Source organism: Enhydra lutris, unplaced genomic scaffold (assembly GCF_002288905.1).
Source record: "Enhydra lutris kenyoni isolate GAN:26980312 unplaced genomic scaffold, ASM228890v2 scaffoldscaffold96, whole genome shotgun sequence".
Lineage (NCBI taxonomy): Eukaryota > Metazoa > Chordata > Mammalia > Carnivora > Mustelidae > Enhydra > Enhydra lutris.
The window spans coordinates 3,722,683-3,742,622 of NW_019154180.1; the positions used below are offsets into that span (position 1 = coordinate 3,722,683).

The 19,940-nt window shown below is 43.4% G+C and overlaps 1 pseudogene; it reads right to left on the reverse strand.

Annotated features, from left to right (window-relative positions):
* Positions 1-2,235: 2,235 nt before the first annotated feature.
* On the reverse strand, positions 2,236-19,420 carry LOC111139131 (annotated as a pseudogene).
* Between the last annotated feature and the right edge of the window lie 520 nt (positions 19,421-19,940).

The window sequence follows — 19,940 nt, forward strand, 5'->3', positions numbered from 1 at the left end:
GACAGGTGTGAGGGGGTATCTCACCATGGTTTTGATTTGCATTTCCCCGATGATTAGTGACGTTGAGCACCTTTTCATGTACCTATTGGCCATCTGTATGTCTTCTTTGGAGAAATGTGTATTCAGGTCCTTTGCCAATTTTAAAGTTGGTTTAATTATTTGTTGTTGAGTTGTATGAGTTCCTTACATATTTTGGATATTAACCTTTTATCAGATACATGGTTTCCAAATATTTTCTCCCATTCTCTACGTTGCCTTTTCATTTGGGTGATTATTTCCTTCCCTGTGCAGAAGTGTTTTAGTTTGATGTGGTCCCACTTGTCTATTTCTGTTTTTGTTGCCTGTGCTTTTGGTGTCACATCTAAAAAATTGTTGCCAAGACCAATGTCAAGGAGCATTCTCACTATGCTTCCTTTTCGTAGTTTTATGGTTTCAGGTTTTATGATTAAGTCTTTAATCCATTTTGAGTTGATTTTTGTGTATGGTGGGTCCAATAGGGGTCCAGTTTCATTCTTTTGATTGTAGCTCTCCAGTTCCCAATACCATTACAAACACTATTGTGTTTCTTTGCTTGGCACCCTCGTCAAAGATTAATCGACCATATATAAGTGAGTTTATTTCTGGACTATTCTGTTCCATTAATCTATGTGTTTATTTTTATGTCAGAATGACATACTATTTTGATTCATGTAGCATTTTTTCTTTAATAAATGGTTTATTGATATTACATTAAAAAGAATGACAAAATTGTATTATCTATATTTCTAGACTGAATGGCTACCCCATAGAAGGCATCTTTGGAATAGAAAAAAAATTTTAAGAATTTGTTTTCCCATAGCCATAAAGCTGTCATGCTCAGTTTGGGTAACATTTCCCTCACCCCCAGGCTCCGGTCACTGACAGGAGGAAACCAGTGTCAGCGTCAATATTTAGCATTTTTTTGGTCTTGAATAAAAGTTAAACTATTCTGGGACGCCTGGGTGGCTCAGTTGGTTAAGCAGCTGCCTTCGGCTCGGGTCATGATCCCAGCGTCCTGGGATCGAGTCCCACATCGGGCTCCTTGCTCAGCAGGGAGCCTGCTTCTCCCTCTGCCTCTGCCTGCCATTCTGTCTGCCTGTGCTCGCTCTCTCTCCCTCTCTCTCTCTCTGACAAATAAATAAATAAAAAAAATCTTAAAAAAAAAGTTAAACTATTCTTTTAGTGCAGTAATTTCATATGGTCTTATTACTTCTATACACCAGATATGATCCTTTCACATTTATGTAGGTAAGTCTCTCCCATTTTTTTTTTGAAGACTCCAAAAGACTTTGAGGATTTTATTTTAATTTTTTTTAAAAGATTTTACTTACTTACTTGACACACACACACACACACACAGATCACAGGTAGGCAGAGAGGCAGGCAGAGAGAGAGGGGGAAGCAGGAGCCCTGCTGAGCAGAGAGCCCAATGTGGGGCTCGATCCCAGGACCCTGAGACCATGACCTGAGCTGAAGGCAGAGGCTTAACCCTCTGAGCCACCTAGGCACCCCTATTTTATTTTTATTTTTAAAACAGGTTTTATTTATTCTTTTGAGATACAGAGAGCGAGCATGAGAGACCATGAGCTGGGGGACAGGGGGCAGTGGGAGAGAAGCAGACTCCCCACTGAGCAGGGAGCCCAACTCGGGGCTCGATCCCAGGACCCCGAGGCCACGACCCGAGTCAAAGGCAGATGCTTAACCAACTGAGCCACCCAGGCACCTTGAGGATTTTATTTTTTTCACAATGAAAGAAAAGAGCAGGGTCAACTCATGAGGGTCAGCCCAGCCAGGTAAGTAGACCTGCTGAACTCAGTTCCTGGTGCAGGAAGCAATCTGACACCCTCCCCTCGCTCTCAGCTCTTAGAAAGGGATCTGGGAGGGATAAAAGCAGTAAGGAAGGCACGTGCCAGAGAACTTGGGAAAAGGCTTTCTGGCGCTGTGGTTCAGCAGCCTTTGGGGGGCAGGGGAACCAGAGGCCAACGCTGTCACATGTGAAAAGGCTGCTAAGACAGCAACAGGATGGTCAGAAATCAGCTAGGGTTTCGGTTAGATGCCCTTTGAAATCCAGCCTGTACTTGCTTTCCTGTGAAGGGCTTGAGATGCGCAGAGGCATCTGAGACATGTGTAGGGGACCCTTTTTGTGAAAAAGGCAGAGAGAAGCCTCTTCAGGAAGGCTTTCTACTCATTCGTTTTCATGTCAGCTCACCATCTTGGCTAGGAAAGCCACTGTGAGCTCTGCCCACTAGCTTCGAACTTGGACACTGCACCAATACCACGCAGACAACCAAATGAATGACATTTTCCTGGTTCTGCTGCTGCTTTGGACTGAATAGGTGTGATCATGTTCGAGAAAAGTGTGTAAACATAGGCCCAGATTCTGTTAGTCTCCATCGCAGAAAATCGGCGAAGCGCTCCTTGGCTCTTGTATAATTCAGTGACTGGCTTTGCCGCGGCTTTGGGGTCATCATCCACCTGCTGGACTAATCGTTCCCCCATGACGTTATCAATCCCGCGCACAGTAGGTGGATTGAAGTCCCGGTTAACTAGGAGGTGACTCCAACATCAGCGGAGATGATCTTTGAGTGTCTCCAGCACAACGTTCAAAGTGGTCACCATGCTAGATCCAGCTCACAGCTTTCGTCCAGGAAGACTGTCCAGCAGCCAGTGCGGCCAGGCCCATTCTCCAGCTCTGGCATCATTAGGCGGGTGATCACATGACCTGGAACCACAAGACCTTTCTCCCTGTACTGCTTTGCCGTATCACCAACTTGGGTGATGCTGGCTTTGATGTTCCTGCACAAGAAGTGGCCGCTGGAGAGATGCTGGAAGCCAAGGGACAACCGCGCGCAGGAGTTTGGAAGCCATTGCCTTTGCCAGGCAGGGAGGGGGTGGCCAAACAGACAACCCCGACAGCAGCCTTGGAGAAGCTCCGGGAACTTTGTTTCTTCTGCCTCTGACACTCTTCCCTTGCCAGGGACTCCTGATTGCTATAGCTTTGTAATACAATTTAAAATCAGGAAGCCTGATATCTCCAGTTTTGTTCTTCTTGCTCAAGATTGCTTTGGCTATCGGGGCATCTGGGTGGCTCAGTGGATTAAAGCCTCTGCCTTCGGCCCAGGTCATGATCCCAGGGTCCTGGGATCGAGCTCCGAGTTGGGCTCTCTGCTCGGCGGGGAACCTGCTTCTCCCTCTCCCTCTGCCTGCTTCTCTGCCTACTTGTGATCTCTGTCTGTCAAATAAATAAATAAAATCTTTTAAATAAAAAAAAAAGGATTGCTTTGGCTATCTGGGGTCTTTTGTGGTTCCATATGAATTTTAGGAGTGTTTTTTCTAATTCTGTGAAAAATGCCATTGGAATTCTGATAGAGATTGTTTTGGGTACTGTGAATTTTAACAATATTAATTCTTCTAATCCATGAATATGGGTTATCTTTCCATTCAATTTCTTTCATTAATGTTTTATAGTTTTCACTGTACAGATCTTTCACCTTCTTAGTTAAATTTAATCCTAAATATTTTATTGTTTTGATATGATTGTAAGTGGGATCATTTACTTAATTTCTTTTTGAATAGTATATTGCTAGTGTATAGAAACGGCAGATTTTTTAGTGTTGATTTTATATCCTGCAACATCACTGAATGCATTTATTAGTTCTAACAGTTTTTGGTGAATTCTTTAGGGGATAATTTTACCATTTTCTTTATTATTTGGATGCCTTTTATTTCTTTTTCTTACCTAATTGCTCTGGACTTTCATTAATATGTTTAATTGCTCTGGACTTTCAGCAATATGTTGAATAGAAATGGTGGGGGTGTGAGGGGGTGCCTGGGTAGCCCAGTCCGTTAAGTGTCTGACTTCAGCTCAGGGTCCTGGGATTGAACCCCACATTGGGCCTTGCACTCAGCAGGCAGTTACCTTCTCTTTCTCCCTCTCCCTCTGCCCCACCTCCTGCTTGTGTGTGCTCAATCTCTCTCAAATAAATAAATAAAATCTTAAAAAAATGGTAAGAGTGGGCAGCTTTGTCTTTTTGTTTTGTTTTGTTTTGTTTCTGATCTTAGAGGAAATCTTTCAACCTTTCACCACTGAGCATGATACTAACTGTGGGCTTGTCATAGATCACCTTCATTATGTTGAGGTATATTCCTATAACATAATTTGTTGAGTTTTTTTAAATCATAAAAGGATGTTGAACTTTTTTCAAATGCTTTTTATGCATCTATGAGATTATCCTGATTTTAATCCTTCATTCTGTGGGTGTGGTGTATCACACTGATTGATTTGCAGATATTGAACTATCCTTGCATCTCAGGGAAATATCCCACTTGATCATGGTGTATGATCTTCCTAATGTGATTTCAGTTTGCTAGTATTTTGTTGAGGATTTTTGCATCTATGCTCATTTCTGATATTGGCCTGTAATTTTCTTTTTTTTTTGTAGTGTTCTTACCTGGCTTTGGTTATCCAATTTGTTGACATATAATTGTTCATAGTAGTCCCTTAATGATCCTTTGTATTTCTGTGATATTGGTTGTAATGTCCCCTCTTTCATTTTTGATTTTATTTTATTTTTTGAATCTTCTCTGTTTTTTTTTTTTCCCGAGTCTTAGCTAAATGTTTGTCACTTTCATTTATCTTTTCAAAAAAACAGTTTTGTTGATCTTTTCTCTGTTTTTTTTCTAGTCTTGGTTTCTTTTTTTAAGATTTTATTTATTTATTTGAGAGAGAGTGAGTGACTGAGAGTGCACAAGTAGGGGGAGCGGCAGAGGGAGAGAGAGAGAGGGAGAAGCAGGCTTCCCATGGAGCAGGACCCTGAGATCATGACCTGAGCAAAGGCAGATGCTTAACTGACTGGGCCACCCAGGTTCCCCTGGACTTAGTACTTTTTATAAGACCTTAAAGTATAGAGTTAGGTTGTTTATTTGAGATCTTTCCTTTTTCTTAAATGTAGGTATTTATTGCTAAAAGCCTCCTTCTTAGAACTGCTTTTGTTGCACCCAGTAAGTTCTTTTTAAGTTGTGTTTCCACTTTTGTGTGTATCAAGATTTTTAAAAAATATTTTATTTATTTATTTGACAGAGAGAGGCAGTGAGAGAGGGGATACAAGCCGGGGTAGTGGGAGAGTGAGAAGTGACTTCCTGCTGAGCAGGGAGCCCGATACAGGGCTTGATCTCAGGACCCTGGGATCATGATCTGAGCCAAAGGCAGTCGTTTAACCAACTGAGCCACCCAGGCACCCCTCAAGATATTTTTTTAAAGATTTATTTAATTGAGAGAGAGAGAGAGAGTGAGTGAGAGAGAGGGTGAGCATGAATGGGAGGGGCAGATGGAGAGGGAGAGTCTCAAGCAGACTCTGCACTGAGCATAGAGCCTGATGTGAGGCTTAATCCCACAGCCATGAATCCACAACCTGAACCAAAACCAAGAGTTGGATGCTTAACTGACTGTACCACGCAGGTGCCCCTCAAGGTATTTAAATTTTTTTTATTTTTAAGTACTCTCTACACCAAATGTGGGGTTTGAACTTACAATTCCAAGATCAAGCCAGGCATCCTCTCAAGAGATTTTTTGATTTCTTCTTTGACCCATTGGTTGTTCAGGAGTGTGATCCTTAATTTCCAATATGAATATATAAATTTTCCAGTTTTCTTCCTGTTACTGGTTTCTAGTTTTATACCATTGTGGTTGGAAAAGATATTGATATAATTTCAATCTTCTTAAATTTGCTAAGACTTATTTTGTATCTAACATGATCTGTCCTTGAGAATGTTCCATGTGTGCTTGTGAGGTATGTGTATTTTGCTGCTGTTGGATAGAATGTTCTGTATATTGTCTGTTAGGCCCATTTGGTCTGAAGTATAGTTCAAATCCCATGTTTCCTTACTGATTTTATATCTAGATGATTATCCATTGTTTAAAGTGGAGTACTGAGGAGTGCGTGGGTGTCTTGGTCAAGCATCTGACTCCTGATTCTCCTGATTTCTTAAGGTTGTGAGATTGGACCCACATGGTACTCCATGCTGGGTGTGGAGCCTGCTTACAATTCTCTCTCTCTCCCTCTCCCTCTGCCCCTCCCTGACCCTGTGCTTTCTCTCTCTCTCTCTTAAGAAAAATTAAAGTGGAGTATTGAAATCCATTTTTGTATTTTGATTTCCTTCATTCTTTGTTTCTTCTTGTGGATTTGAGTTATTTTGTTCTAGCCTGGAAGTTTTCCATTAGTATTTCTTGTTAAGTTGGGCCCACTAGGAACAAATTCTCTCACTCTTTATCTGAGAATGTCTTTATTTTTTTTCAACTTGAAAATAAATATATTCACAATGCATAGAGTTACATTCCCTTTACCACCCACCCCCAACCTTGGGAGTGCCCCAGAAACTCAATGATTCTTTAAAATATCACAGTGTAGAAGTATCTGCAACACGAACACAGTATACTCCAAAAAGAAAGAAATTCTTGATCAAAATGTCCTCCAGATCTCCATATGGATGTGCTTCTTTCCTTGGAACATTCTTTTTCATTTTTCTTACTCTAGCCTCAAAGTTCTTTAAAGTATACCAATGTTCAAGGAAACTAAGAAGTGAATACATGTAAGAATGTCTTTATTTTAACTTTATTTTCTAGTCTAGTTTTTCTGGAAACAGAATTACTGGGTGACAGTTTTTTTCTTTCAACACTTTGAAAATGTCATCTATTGCTTTCTGGCTTCCATTGAGTCTGATGACGTGTCAGCCACTAAGTGAATTGTTGTTCCCTTGTACATGACAAATTGCTTTTCTCTTGTTGCCTTCAAGATTTTTTTTGTCTGTAGCTTTGAACAGTTTGACTAGGGTGTATCTAGGTATGGGTCCCTGTCTGTCTGTCCTGTTTGGAGTTTGCTGAGCTTCCTGGTTCTGTAGATTAATATTTTTCATCAAATATGGGAATATTTCAGTCATTATTTTTTCTTCTTACTTCTTTAACTCTTTTCTTTCTGGGAGTCTCATTACACTTAAGTTATCACACTTGATGGCATCTCCCAGTACATGAAGCTATGTTAATTTTTCTTCAGTTTTTCTTTCTATTATTTGGATTTGGTACTTTCTATTGCTTTATCTTTGAGTTTGCTGATTCTTTCCTCTTTCATCTCATATCTGCTATTGAGCCCAGATGCCTAACAACTGAGCCACCCAGCTGCCCCACGTGGTGAAGTTTTCATGTTAGTTCTTTAATCTTTAAACTTAGGAATTCCCATTTGGTTATTTTATGTAGTTTCTGCTTCTTCATTGAAACTCAGTGTTTGATGAATTGTCATATTTTCCTCTAATCATTTGAACATAGTTTCCTATAATTCTTCGAACATATTCCTAATAGGTGCTTTGAAGCTTTTGACTACTAAATTGAATATATAGATCTCTCAAAGTAAGATTCTCTTGACTGCTCTCACTTGTGAGTCAAACTTACCATTTTCTTTGTGTCAAGTTGTCAAGTGGTTCCTGTGGCTTCTAGGTTTTGGCATTTCCATAGATTCAGCTGGTAAGGAAAAAATGAGCCCAAATGGATTCAGATAGTATGTTACTTACACAGTCAACAAAAGCAAGATCAGTGTAGTGTCAGATCATGTCTCTGGTCTCACAAGATGGCACCAAACCAGAGGGACCAGATGACAGGTGACACAGGCAGTGGAACACTCTGCCATTGAGGAGTCATCTCTAAAATTACAGCCAAGCATGTTTGTAGACTTGTATAGAATTCTGAAGCTGTAAGCTGAGTGGAGACAAGGTAGAAAGTTCTGTGCCCAACTGCAACTGGGGAGATAGATGAAAAATGGCTTTGTTGAAGTCTCCCTTAAGACATGGATCAGAAGGGGCGCCTGGGTGGCTCAGTGGCTTAAAGCCTCTGCCTTTGGCTCAGGTCATGATCCTGCTTCCCCCCACCCTCCACCCCCACCGGCCTGCCTCTCTGCCTACTTGTGAATTCTGTCAAATAAATAAACAAAATCTTTAAAAACAAACAAACAAACAAACAAACAAACAAAAAGATAGGGATCAGAAAATGCCTCATAGAAGCTCCATACCAGCCTTTTCTCCCCTTGCTCCAGGAAAATCACAGGGTATTCTGCCAAGACAGAGGTCAGATGTAGTCAGTTCTTGCCTATGTATCGTATGTGGAGATGTGCAAGTTCATCAGGGTGCCACACAAAATTACCATGCCCCTATGCTTTGCATGTTTGCTTTTGTTGTTGTTGGAAAAAGGGGCATTTTCTGAGCTTTTCTGAGTATTTGTTTTTTGTTTTGTTTTGCTCTGTTTTAATAACTTCCCTGGACCTAAACTGTGGAATCTATCACTCCCACTACAATCTGTCTGTCTCATGGAGTACAGCTGCTGTTTTTTCTTTTCAGATTAGAAAAATTCTTATTTTTACTTATTTAAAAGATTTTTATTTATTTTTGTGACAGAGAGAGAGACAGAGAGAGTGTGAGCGAGTGCAACCACAAGCAGGGGGAGCTACAGTCAGAGGGAGAGTGAGAAGCAGGTTCCCCACTGAATGTGGAACCCAATGCAGGGCTGAATCCCAGGACCCTGGGAACATGACCTGAGCTGAAGGTAGTAGCTTAACCAACTGAGCCACCCAGGCGTCCCTTATTTTTATTTTATTTTTATTTTTTTTAAGATTTTATTTATTTATTTGTCAGAGAGAGAGAGAGAGAAAGATCACAAGTAGGCAGAGAGGCAGGCAGAGGCAGAGGGAGAAGCAGGCTCCCTGCCGAACAAGGAGCCCGATATGGGACTCGATCCCAGGACACTGGGATCATGACCTGAGCCGAAGGCAGCCGCCTAACCAACTGAGCCACCCAGGCGTCCCCCTTATTTTTATTTTTTAACCTGGCTTCCTAGTGTCTGCATAACTTAGTGCTTTAGCCAGTGATTTTGGTAGAGATTGTGCTGAAACTTCTTCAGCCCAAAACTCTTCTCACTATTTGCAGATTGATCTGTGTGTGGGTTGGGAGTGTGGTGTCTCTCTTGATCAGATGGGGGCCCCCAAATGTGGGGTGATGATCAGGTGGAAGCTGTTGTTGTCTACCTTTGGTTACTTTCCAGAACACTGCAATGGTCAACAATAACTTGTCTAGTTTTGTATTTGACTTTTTTGTGGATAAGATTTGTCAACCTCTTTATCATACTGGGAATTCCACATATATCACCTTTATTTTTGAAGGATATTTTTAATGGGTCTGTAGAATTCTGGTTTGGAAATTATTTTCTTTCAGCACTTTGTATGATTTTCTTGTTTTCTGGATTCTGCTGTTTCTGTGCAGAATTCAGCTATTCATTTTAGTGTTCTTTTCCTTCTTTTTCCTCTGGCTCTTAAGATTTTTTTCTCTTGGGGTGCCTGGGTGGCTCAGTGGGTTAAAGCCTCTGCCTTCAGTTCGGGTTGTGATCCCACGGTCCTGGGATTGAGGCCCACATCACGCTCTCTGCTCAGCAGGGAGCCTGCTTCCCCCTCTCTCTCTGCCTGCCTTTCTGCCTACTTGTGATCTCTCTCTGTCAAATAAATAAATAAAATCTTAAAAAAAAGACTGTTTCTCTTTGTATTTATTTTAGCAATTAAGATTTTCTTTTTGTCTTTATATTTTAGCAGTCTTACTACAATGTGCCTAGATATCACATTCTTTGTATTTATCTTGCTTGAACTTTTTTTAAAAAAGATTTTGTTTATTTATTTGACAGAGAGAGAGAGATCACAAGTAGGCAGAGAGAGAGAGAGAGAGAGGAGGAAGCAGGCTCCCTTCTGAGCAGAGAGCCAGATGCAGAACTTGATCCCAGGACCCTAAGATCATGACCTGAGCCGAAGGCAGAGGCTTAACCCACTGAACCACCCAGGCGCCCTTGCTTGAACTTTTAAAAAAAGATTTTATTCATTTATTATAGAGAGAGAAGGCATGAGTCGGGGGGGAAGGGCAGAGGGAGAGGGAGAAGCAGACTTCTTCCTGAGCAAGGAGCCCAATGTGGGGCCGAATCCCAGGACCCTGGGATCATGACCTGAGCTGAAGGCAGACACTTAAGCAACTGAGCCACCCAGGCACCCCTAAACATTTTATTTTAAAGTAATCTCTACACATAATGTGGGATGTGAACTCATGACCCTGAGATCAAAAGTCACATGCTCCACATGCTGAGCCAGCCAAGCACCCCTATTTTTAGCTTGCTGAATATTTTTATCAGGAAGGGTGTTGGATTTTGTCAAATGCTTTTTCTGTGTTTATTGAGATCATCATGTGACTTCCATCCTCCATTCTATTACTATGTAGTAAATATGTGTTGAGCTGAAGACCAACTGAGTGTTTGAGGTCCCCTATTGTGAACTGAATTGTGACCCCTGAAAGATATGTTCAAGTTCTAACCCGTGGTACCTGTGGATATAACCTTATTTGGAAATAGGGTCTTTGCAGATGTAATCAAGTAAAGATGAGCTCATATTGGTGTTGGGGGGGCCTAAATCCAATATGACTGATGTCATTAGAAGAAGAGGGACACCTGGGTGGCACAGCTGGTTGAGCATCCCACTCTTTAAAATTTTTTTTTTTTTTTAATATTTTATTTAATTATTTGTCAGAGAGAGAGAGGGAGAGAGAGCAAGCACAGGCAGACAGAATGGCAGGCAGAGGCAGAGGGAGAAGCAGGCTCCCTGATGAGCAAGGAGCCCGATGTGGGACTCGATCCCAGGACGCTGGGATCATGACCTGAGCCGAAGGCAGCTGCTTAACCAACTGAGCCACCCAGGCGTCCCTGAGCATCCCACTCTTGATTTCAGCTCAGGTCATGATCTTGGTGTCACGAGATTTAACCCCCACTTCAGGCTCCGCACACAGCAGTGAGTCTGCTTAGGATTCTCTCTCTCCCTCTGCCCCTTCCCTGCGTATGCTCTCTCTCTCTCTCTCAAATAAATAAACACATCTTAAAAAAAAAGAGCTGAAGAGACATAGGCAGTGTCACAGAAAAAAGAATGTCATGTGAATATGGAAGCAAAGATTGAAGTGAGTCACATATAAACCAGGGAATGTCAATGATTGCTGGTGACCAACTGAAACCGGGTGAGAGGCGTGAAACAGATTGTTTCCGAGAGCTTTCACAGTCGGTATGGCTGCCAACATCTTGATTTTAGACTTCCGGTCTTGTGAAATGTGAGAGAATCACTTTCTATTGTTTGAAGACAGTAAGTTTGTTGTACTTTGTAACAGCAGCCTTAGCAAAGTAGTATATCCCCCCAGTCTTCAATTTTGTCATTTCAGTTCCACTTGACCACTTAAAGTTCTGCTGATTTCTCTGCCCCCTAACAGCAACCCTCTGCCTCTATCTGCATTGAGAGCTGAAGTAATTCCCAGGGGAAAAGTGGTTGCAGGTGGTCAGCGTAAATTTATTACTCCTTCCAGGGCTTTCAATTTTGTTTGTTGTGTTTTCAGGGCCTCTCTCCTTTAGCAGGTCTTTGTTTCCCAAGCACAGTGAGACTACAGAAAATGGCTACCACTGCTCAGCTTAGGTCTATGGCCTCTGACCCTGTGCAGCTTCAGAACTCTGCACATGTCTTGGCGGAGAGCACCTGTTGGTTTGAGGACCCTAAAGTCTTCAGTTTTGTCACTACAGCCCCACATAACTGTTAAAACCTCTCATGTTTTTTCTGAACCTTAGCAATAGCTTTCTGTATGGGTTAAGTTCAGATTCAGCATCTTTCCTTCAACTAGAGCCAACATGTTCCTTTAAACAAAAAGCAGCTGCAGTTCCTCAGCTCATGTCTAAAAGTTTCTCCCTGTCTTAGTCTGTTCACGCAACTATAACAAAAACACCACAGACTGGGTGCCTTGTAAACAACACATGTATTTCTCACAGTTCTGGAGGCTGGAAGTCCAAGATCAAGTGCAGATTTCAGTGTCTGGTGAGGGCCCAGTTCCTTGTTCATAGATCACCACCCTCTCCTTGTGTCCTCACCTGGCAGCCGGGACAAGGGTGCTCTCTGGGGTCCCTTTCATAAGGGCGCTAATACCATGCATGAAGGCTCCACCCTCATGACCTAATCACCCCTCAGAGGCTTCACCTCCTAATGCTGTCACACTGAGAGTTAGGGTTCAATATGCGGGTTCTTGGAGGACACAGACATTCAGACCATAACATTCTACCCTGACTTGTCAAAATTCGTGTCCTTCTTGCACACAAAATGCATTCATTGTATTGCAGGAGCCCCCGAAGTCTTAACCAGTTACAGCATGAACTTTGAAGTCTAAGGCCAAGTCTCACGTAGATATCACCTAACTCAGATATGGATAAGACTCAAAGTATGAGCTGAGGCAAATTCCTCTCCATCTGTGAACCTGTGAAACAATCATGTTGTGTGCTTCCAAAATACAATGGTGGGATAGGCATAGGATAGACATTCCCATTCCTAACGGGTTAAATAGGAAAGAAGAAAAGAGGGACAGGTCCTAAGTAAGTCCAAAATCTAATGGGGCAAATTCCAGTAGACCTTAAGCCTCAAGAATAATCTTCTTTGGCTCAATGCTCTGTCTTCTGGGCCCACTGGGGTGGCAATGCTACCACATGGCTTGGTGGGATGACCTGCAGCTGCTCTCTGCTGGGACTCTGAAACTCTTCTGGGCTGGGATTGCATGCCTGATGCTGTGCTGTGTAACCGTGTCTTTTTCTTTTTAAAGATTTTATTTATTTATTGGACAGACAGAGATCACAAGTAGGCAGAGAGGCAGGCAGAGAGAGAGAAGGAAGCAGGCTCCCTGCTGAGCAGAGAGCCCGATGCGGGGCTTGATCCCGGAACCCTGGGATCATGACCTGAGCCGAAGGCAGAAGCTTCGACCCACTGAGCCACCCAGGCGCCCCGTAACCTTGTCTTTTTTAAAACTTGGGCGGAGACAGCCATGCCCCTCAAACCCCATGTACTCTGGGCTTGGGATGAGGGTGTCAGCCCTGATGATTTCTGAATCACCTTTGAGGTCATCCTTCCATTGTCTTAAAATATAGTACCTGGCTTCTGTCGAGATAGCGAATCCATACTAATCTCCCAATCAAGTGGTCAGGTCACTTGGCCACATTCTTAGTGTTGTCGTTTTGTTTGCAATATGGATAGGCCGAGGATTTTCCAAAACTTTAAGTTATGCTTTCTTTTTTGCTTAACAATTCTGTCTTCAAATCACTTCTTTTCAAGTTTTACTGTAAGCAATCAGGAGGGGCCAAGCTGCACCCTCAACAATTTGCTTAGAAATTTCTTCAGCTAGAGGCACCTGGGTGGCTCAGTGGGTTAAGCCTCCGCCTTCGGCTCAGGTCATGATCTCGGGGTCCTGGGATCGAGCCCTGCATCAGGCTCTCTGCTCAGCGGAGAGCCTGCTTTCCCCGCCCCTCTCTCTCTGCCTGCCTCTCTGCCTGCTTGTGATCTCTGCCTGTCAAATAAAAAAATATATATAAAAGAAAAATTCCCCATCGAAGGAAAATACATGATCGGATGGCCTCACTGGAGAATTCTACCGAACATTTAAAGGAGAATTAACATTGATCCTTCTCAAACTCAAAAAACAGAAGAGGAGGGAACAGGTAACTCATTTTGTGAGGCTAACAGTACCCTGATACCAAAGCCAAAAAAATATCACAAGAAAACTACAGATCAATATCCCTTATGAACATAGAGGCAAAAATCCTCAACACAATACTAGCAAACTGAATCCAGGAACAAATTAAAAAATTACACACAGGGGCACCTGGGTGGATCAATCAGTTAAGTGGCTGACTCTTGCTTTCAGACCAGTTCATGATCTCAGGGTCCCGAGATAGAGCCCCCCATGGTGGGCGCCCTGCTCTGTGGCGAGCCTGCTCAAGGATTCTCCCTCTTCCTTGACTCGTCTCTCTCTCTCTTTCTCTAAAATAAACAAATAGGGTGCCTGAGTGGCTCAGTCACTTAAGCATCTGCCTTTGGCTCAGGCCATGATCCCAGAGTCCTGGGACTGAATCCCACATTGGGCTCCCTGCTCGGTGGAGAGTCTGCTTCTCCCTCTATACCTCCCTCCTGCTGCACTCTCCCTGTCTCATGCTCTTTCTCAAGCTCTCTTTCTCAAATAAATAAATAAAATCTTTTTAAAAATAATAAATCTTTTAAAAAAAAATTACACACAGAGTCACCAAATGAGATTTGTTCTAGGAATGCAAGGGTGGTTCCATATGTGAAATCTACCAGTGACTCAATAAAACAAAGGAAAAAAAAACCAATCATCTCAACTGGTACAGATAAAATTTTTTACAAAATCCAGCACCCTTTCATGATAAAAATATTTAAAAACCCTAAGAATATAAGGAAACTTCCTAGACATGATAAAGGGAATTTATGAAAAATCCAGAGCCAACATCATACTTAACGGTGAAAGACTGAAGACTTTCCCTCTAAGATCAGGAGAAAGGATATCCACTTTCAAAACTGATTTTTGACATTGTACTAGAAGTTCCATCTAGAGCAGTCAGGCAAGAAAAAGAGATAAAAGACATCCACAATGGAAAGGAAAAAGTAAAACTACCTGTATTTGCAGAGGATATGATCCTATATATAGAAACCCCCAAGGAATCCACAAAACACTGCTAGAGCTAAAAAATGAATTATGCAAAGTTTCAGGTTACAAGATCAACATGCAAAAATCAGTTTTTTTTCTGTACATCAGTAATGAGAACTCTGAATATGAAATCAAGACAATTCCACTTACAATAGTATCAAAAGAATAAAATACTTAGAAATGAATTTAACCAAAAAGGTGTAAGAATTAAACATGAAAACTACAAAACATTGCTGAAAGAAATTAAAGAAGACCTAAATAAATGGAAAGACATTCCATTTAGGTGTTTGATCCATTTTGAGTCAATTTTTGTATATGGAATTTGGTAAGGGTCCAACTTTATTCTTTTGCATGTGGATATCAGTTGTCCTAACACCATTTGTTGAAGAGACTATTCTTTCTCCATTGCAGATGGTCTTGGCACTTCTGTTAAAAATCATATGGCCATGGATGTATGGGTTTATTTCTGGACTCTCTGGATTGAAAGATTTAATTTTGTGAAGGTGGCAATACCACCCAAAGTGATCTAAAGATTCAAGGCAATACCCATAAAAATTCCAACTTTCTTTTTTTTTTTTTCAGAAATAGAAACGTCAATCTTTATATTCATGTGGAATTGCAAGGGGGCATGATTAACCAAAAGAAGTTTGAAAAAAAGGAACAAAGTTAGAGGACCCACACTTCTGGATTCCAAAACTTATTACAAAACTGCAGTAATCAAAACATCATTGTGCTGGTTTAAGGATAGACATATAGACCAAAGGGATAGAATTGAGGGTGCAGATGGTGCCAAGATGAGCATCAGAAGCCTCACCTATATGCTTTAGTCTCATACAGCAAATGCTCTGCAAAAGGCAAGACATGGCAGATGCAGGCACAGCTCATTCTCCCCTAAATAGGAAAGGAAACAACCCAACGATCCAAATGCATTCAAGAGCCCTTTGTCCATTTCCTTATTTTGTTCTGAGCATCACATTCTAGTCCTTTCCATGGGAGATGCCACAAAGAAACTGGAAGAAATGAGCAGATAATAAAGTTGTTCAGATGGAGAAAAATACAGAATGGGTATTATCGACTATGTGGCTAACAGAGACCTGAGGTAAGGACAGAAAATGGAGTTGTAAAGGCTGGAAAAGCAAGAAAAAGTGGAACAGAAAGAAGACAAAGATGATAAGAAAATAACGAGAAGTGTGAAGGTAAGGATGGCAATGACGATTATTTTGTTGAAAAAGTTTTTTTTTTTTAAGATTTTATTTATTTATTTGACAGACAGAGATCACAAGCAGGCAGAGAGGCAGGCAGAGGGGGGGGAAGCAGGCTCCCCGCTGAGCAGAGAGCCCAATGTGGGGCTTGATCCCAGGACCCTGGGGTCATGACCTGAGCCGAAGTCACAGGCTTAACCTACTGAGCCACCCAGGTGCCCCGAAAAAGGTGGTTTTAATAGAGACTTTTTTTCTCTAAAGAAGCTAACTCCCCCATTACCAATTCCATATCTTTTAAAGTTAAAAAAGGAAATTCAAAGGAGTAAAACTTTCCAAAGAAGCAAAGGAACTGTATTCAGAAAATTATAGAACACTTATGAAAGAAATTGAGGAAGACACAAAGAAATGGAAAAACATTCTATACTCATGGATTGGAAGAACAAATATTGTTGAAGTGTCTATGCTACCTAGAGCAATCTACACATTCAATACAACCCCTATCAAAATACCATCAACTTTTTTTCACAGAACTGGAACATTCCTAAAATTTGTATGGAAGAAGAAAAGACCCCACATACCAAAGGAATGTTGAAAAAGAAAACTGCAGCTGGTGACATCACAATGCCAGACTTCAAGCTCTATTACAAGCTGTAATCATCAAGACAGTATGGTACTGGCACAAAAGCAGACACACAGATCAATGGAACAGAATAGAGAGCCCAGAAATGGACCCTCAACTGTATGGTCAACCAATCTTTGACAAAGCAGGAAAGAATAGGGAATAGAAAAAAGACAGTCTCTTCAACAAATGGTGTTGGGAAAACTGGACAGACACACACAGAAGAATGAAACTGGATCACCTTCTTACACCACACACAAAATTAGACTCAGAGTGGATGAAAGACCTCAATGTGAGACAGAAATCCATCAATATTCTAGAGAAGAACACAGGCAGCAACCTCTTTGATCTTGGCCACAGCAACTTCTGGCTAGACACATCTCCAAAGGCAAGGGAAACAAAGGTAAGGGAAACAAAGGGAAAAAGGAACTACTGGGATTTCATCAAGATCAAAAGCTTTTGCACAGCAAAGGAAATAGTTGACAAAACCAAAGGACAATGGACAGAATGGGAGAAGATATTTGCAAATGACCTATCAGATAAAGGGCTCGTATCCAAAATCTATAAAGAACTTACGAAAGTGAACACCCAAGAACGAATAATCCAATCAAGAAGTGGGCAGAAGACATGAACAGACATTTCTCCAAATGGCCAACAGACACATGAAAAAATGTTCAACGTATCTCAGCATCAGGGAAATACAGATCAAAACTACAGTGAGATACCACCTCACACCAGTCAAAGTTGCTAAAACTAATCAGTCAGGAAATGACAGATGCTGGTGAGGATGCGAAGAAAGGGGAAACCCCTACACTGTTGGTGGGACTGCAAGCTGGAGCAGATACTCTGGAAAACAGCATGGAGGTTCCTCAGACAGTTGAAAATAGAGCTACTCTACAACCCAGCAATCGCACTACTGGGTATTTACCCTAAAGATACAAATGTAGTGATGCGAAGGGGCACATGCACCCCAGTGTTTATAGCAGCAATGTCTACAATAGCCAAACTATGGAAAGAGCCCAGATCCAGATGTCCATCAACAGATGAATGGATAAAGAAGAAGTGGCATAAACACACACACACACACACACACAATGGAATACTATGCATCCATCAGAAAATTGAAATCTTTCCATTTGCAACAGTGTGGCTGGAACAAGAGGGTATTATGGTAAGCAAAATAAGTCAATCAGAGAAAGACAATTGTCATATGATCTCACGTGGAATTGGAGAAAAAAAGACAGAGGATCATAGGGGACGAGAGGAAAAAAATGAAACAAGATGAAACCAGAGAGGGAGACAGACCATAAGAGATTCTTAATTTTTGGAAATGAGAGAAGCAGCCAACACAATCTGTTAAGACATAGAACAGGAATTGGCAAACTACAGCTTCATGGCCAAATCCAGCTCAGGGCTTTTTATTTTATTATTTTTAAATTAACATATAATGTATTATTAGCCCCAGGGGTGCAGGTCTGTGAATCATCAGGTTTACACAATTCACAGCACTCACCATAGCACATACCCTCCCCAGCGTCCATCCCCTAGCCACCCTATCCTTACCCCCAGCCCCCAGCAAACCTCAGTTTTCTTCTTGAGATTAAGAGTTTCTAATGGTTTGTCTCCCTCCCGGGTCCCACCTGGTTTCATTTCTTCCCTCCTTACCTCCCACAACCCCCTGCCCTATCTCTCAAATTCCTCATATCAGGGAGATCATATGATAATTGTCTTTCTCTGCCTGACTCATTTCAGTCAGCATAATACCCTCCAGTTCTATCCATGTCATTGGAAATGACAAGATTTCATTTCTTTTTTGATGACTGCATAATATTTCAGGGCCTCTTTTTAAATAAGCCATGAGTGAAGGACTTGATGTGGGGACATGCAGTCAGCCTGCCGGTCCTGCGCGCTCGGCCAGGCTGACAGAAGCGCAGGTTTTGAAGGGCGTCGGGCATTACAGAAGGGGCAGGGTGGGCAGGAAGTCGGGAGTGAGCAGGCAGTGCGAGCAGCAGAGGACCCGACCACAAGGGCGCCTGCTCCGGCAGCTGCGCTAAGGAAACGCAGCAGGCGGGCAGTGGACCGTCATAAGCCCGCCGGGCACTGACTGGGTGCAGAGGGCACGTACGGGGTCTCTAGGGCTGCTTGGTGGGAGCCAATCACGAGCCAGGGGGCAGTACAGGGGGCGTGTTTGCGCAGGCGCTCTGGGTGTCCCGCCTTGCCGTGGGCACTAGGGGGTGAAGGTTGGTGAGCAAGGCCCTTGTCCTTCCGGGCCTCGTGAGGAGTGAGGCAGGAGTTAAGATGGGGTCTGAGGCAGGCGGTGGAGGGGCCAGGAGGGCAGTGCACGAAGGGACGGGCACTGCGGGCATTGCGGTGGGTGCGCTAGGTGGTCCTGGTGAGCTCCATGACCCTAGAGCCCCTGGTGATGCAGGTGGTCCCCGTGACCCCGGTGACCCCAGCCACCGCGGAAGCCGGAGCAATCCCAGAAGTCCCGGCATTGAGGGAGAGGCAGGCGCCGCGTGTGCCGGCGCTCGTCAGATGGAGAAAGCACCCGGCGCACAAGGGCAGGATGGAGATGCAGCACCCGCGGCTGGAGGTCCCGGGAACCAGCCGCTTCAGTTGTATCCTCTCCATGGGGACCCTGTGGGCTGGACGGCATGGGGAGGGGCTGAAGGTGGTTTGATGGGGGACACAGGCAAGCGGGCTTGAAAGGGGAGCAGGAACTCTGGACATCTGGAGGGTTTTGGCTGGGGTTTGGCCCCTGCTGGCAGAGGATGGTGGTGGAGGTGGGGAAAACCAGCCTGGGGGGAATGCGGGGGTAGCGGCAGGGCCGTCCAGGGTGGCGGGTGTGTGCAGGGGGGGAGGGGGTGGACAGCCTGAGGGTCAGCCTGGCCAGAAAAGAGGCCTCGTGGAGGAGGAGGCCTGCGGCAGAGGCGAAATGGATGCTATGGATGGTGCCTTAACCACAGCTCCCCAGCGTCCTCACTGTGCCTTTCCCATCGCCCATGGAGGCGGAGATTGCCTACCGGTTCCTGACTCCAAACGCTGAACTTCAAGGACCAGTTCGGAAGGAGCTCAGCGTAAACGGAAACATCCTGACTGTGTTGGTTTTATGGTGGTCCGGGGGAGGTTGGTGGCGAGTGGCTGGGGACAGTGCGAGTTCGGGAGGAGCTGTAATGGGAACAGGGAAGGGGTAAGTCTAAGGAAGGAGTGTGATGCTCCAGGATTGTTGCTGTGCGAAGGGACAGATGGGCGATGTACCCTTCCGCCCCTCTCACCTGAATTTTATTTCGTTTTCCCTGTTAGCCGACTGACTGCCGAAGACCCTGGCCAACTCCAGATTTCCATCACCTCCTGTCTTGACCAGGTTTCCCTGGTGATTCGGACCGTGCAGCGCATTGTGCCTCCCTTTTTCTCTAAGCCGCAGCAGGATAAAGGGGGCTGAACCGAACTGCGTGTCCCATCCTCGGGCAGCCCTGACTGGGCCACTGATTTCTGCAGTAGTTGCTCCTTTATTATTAGGGCCT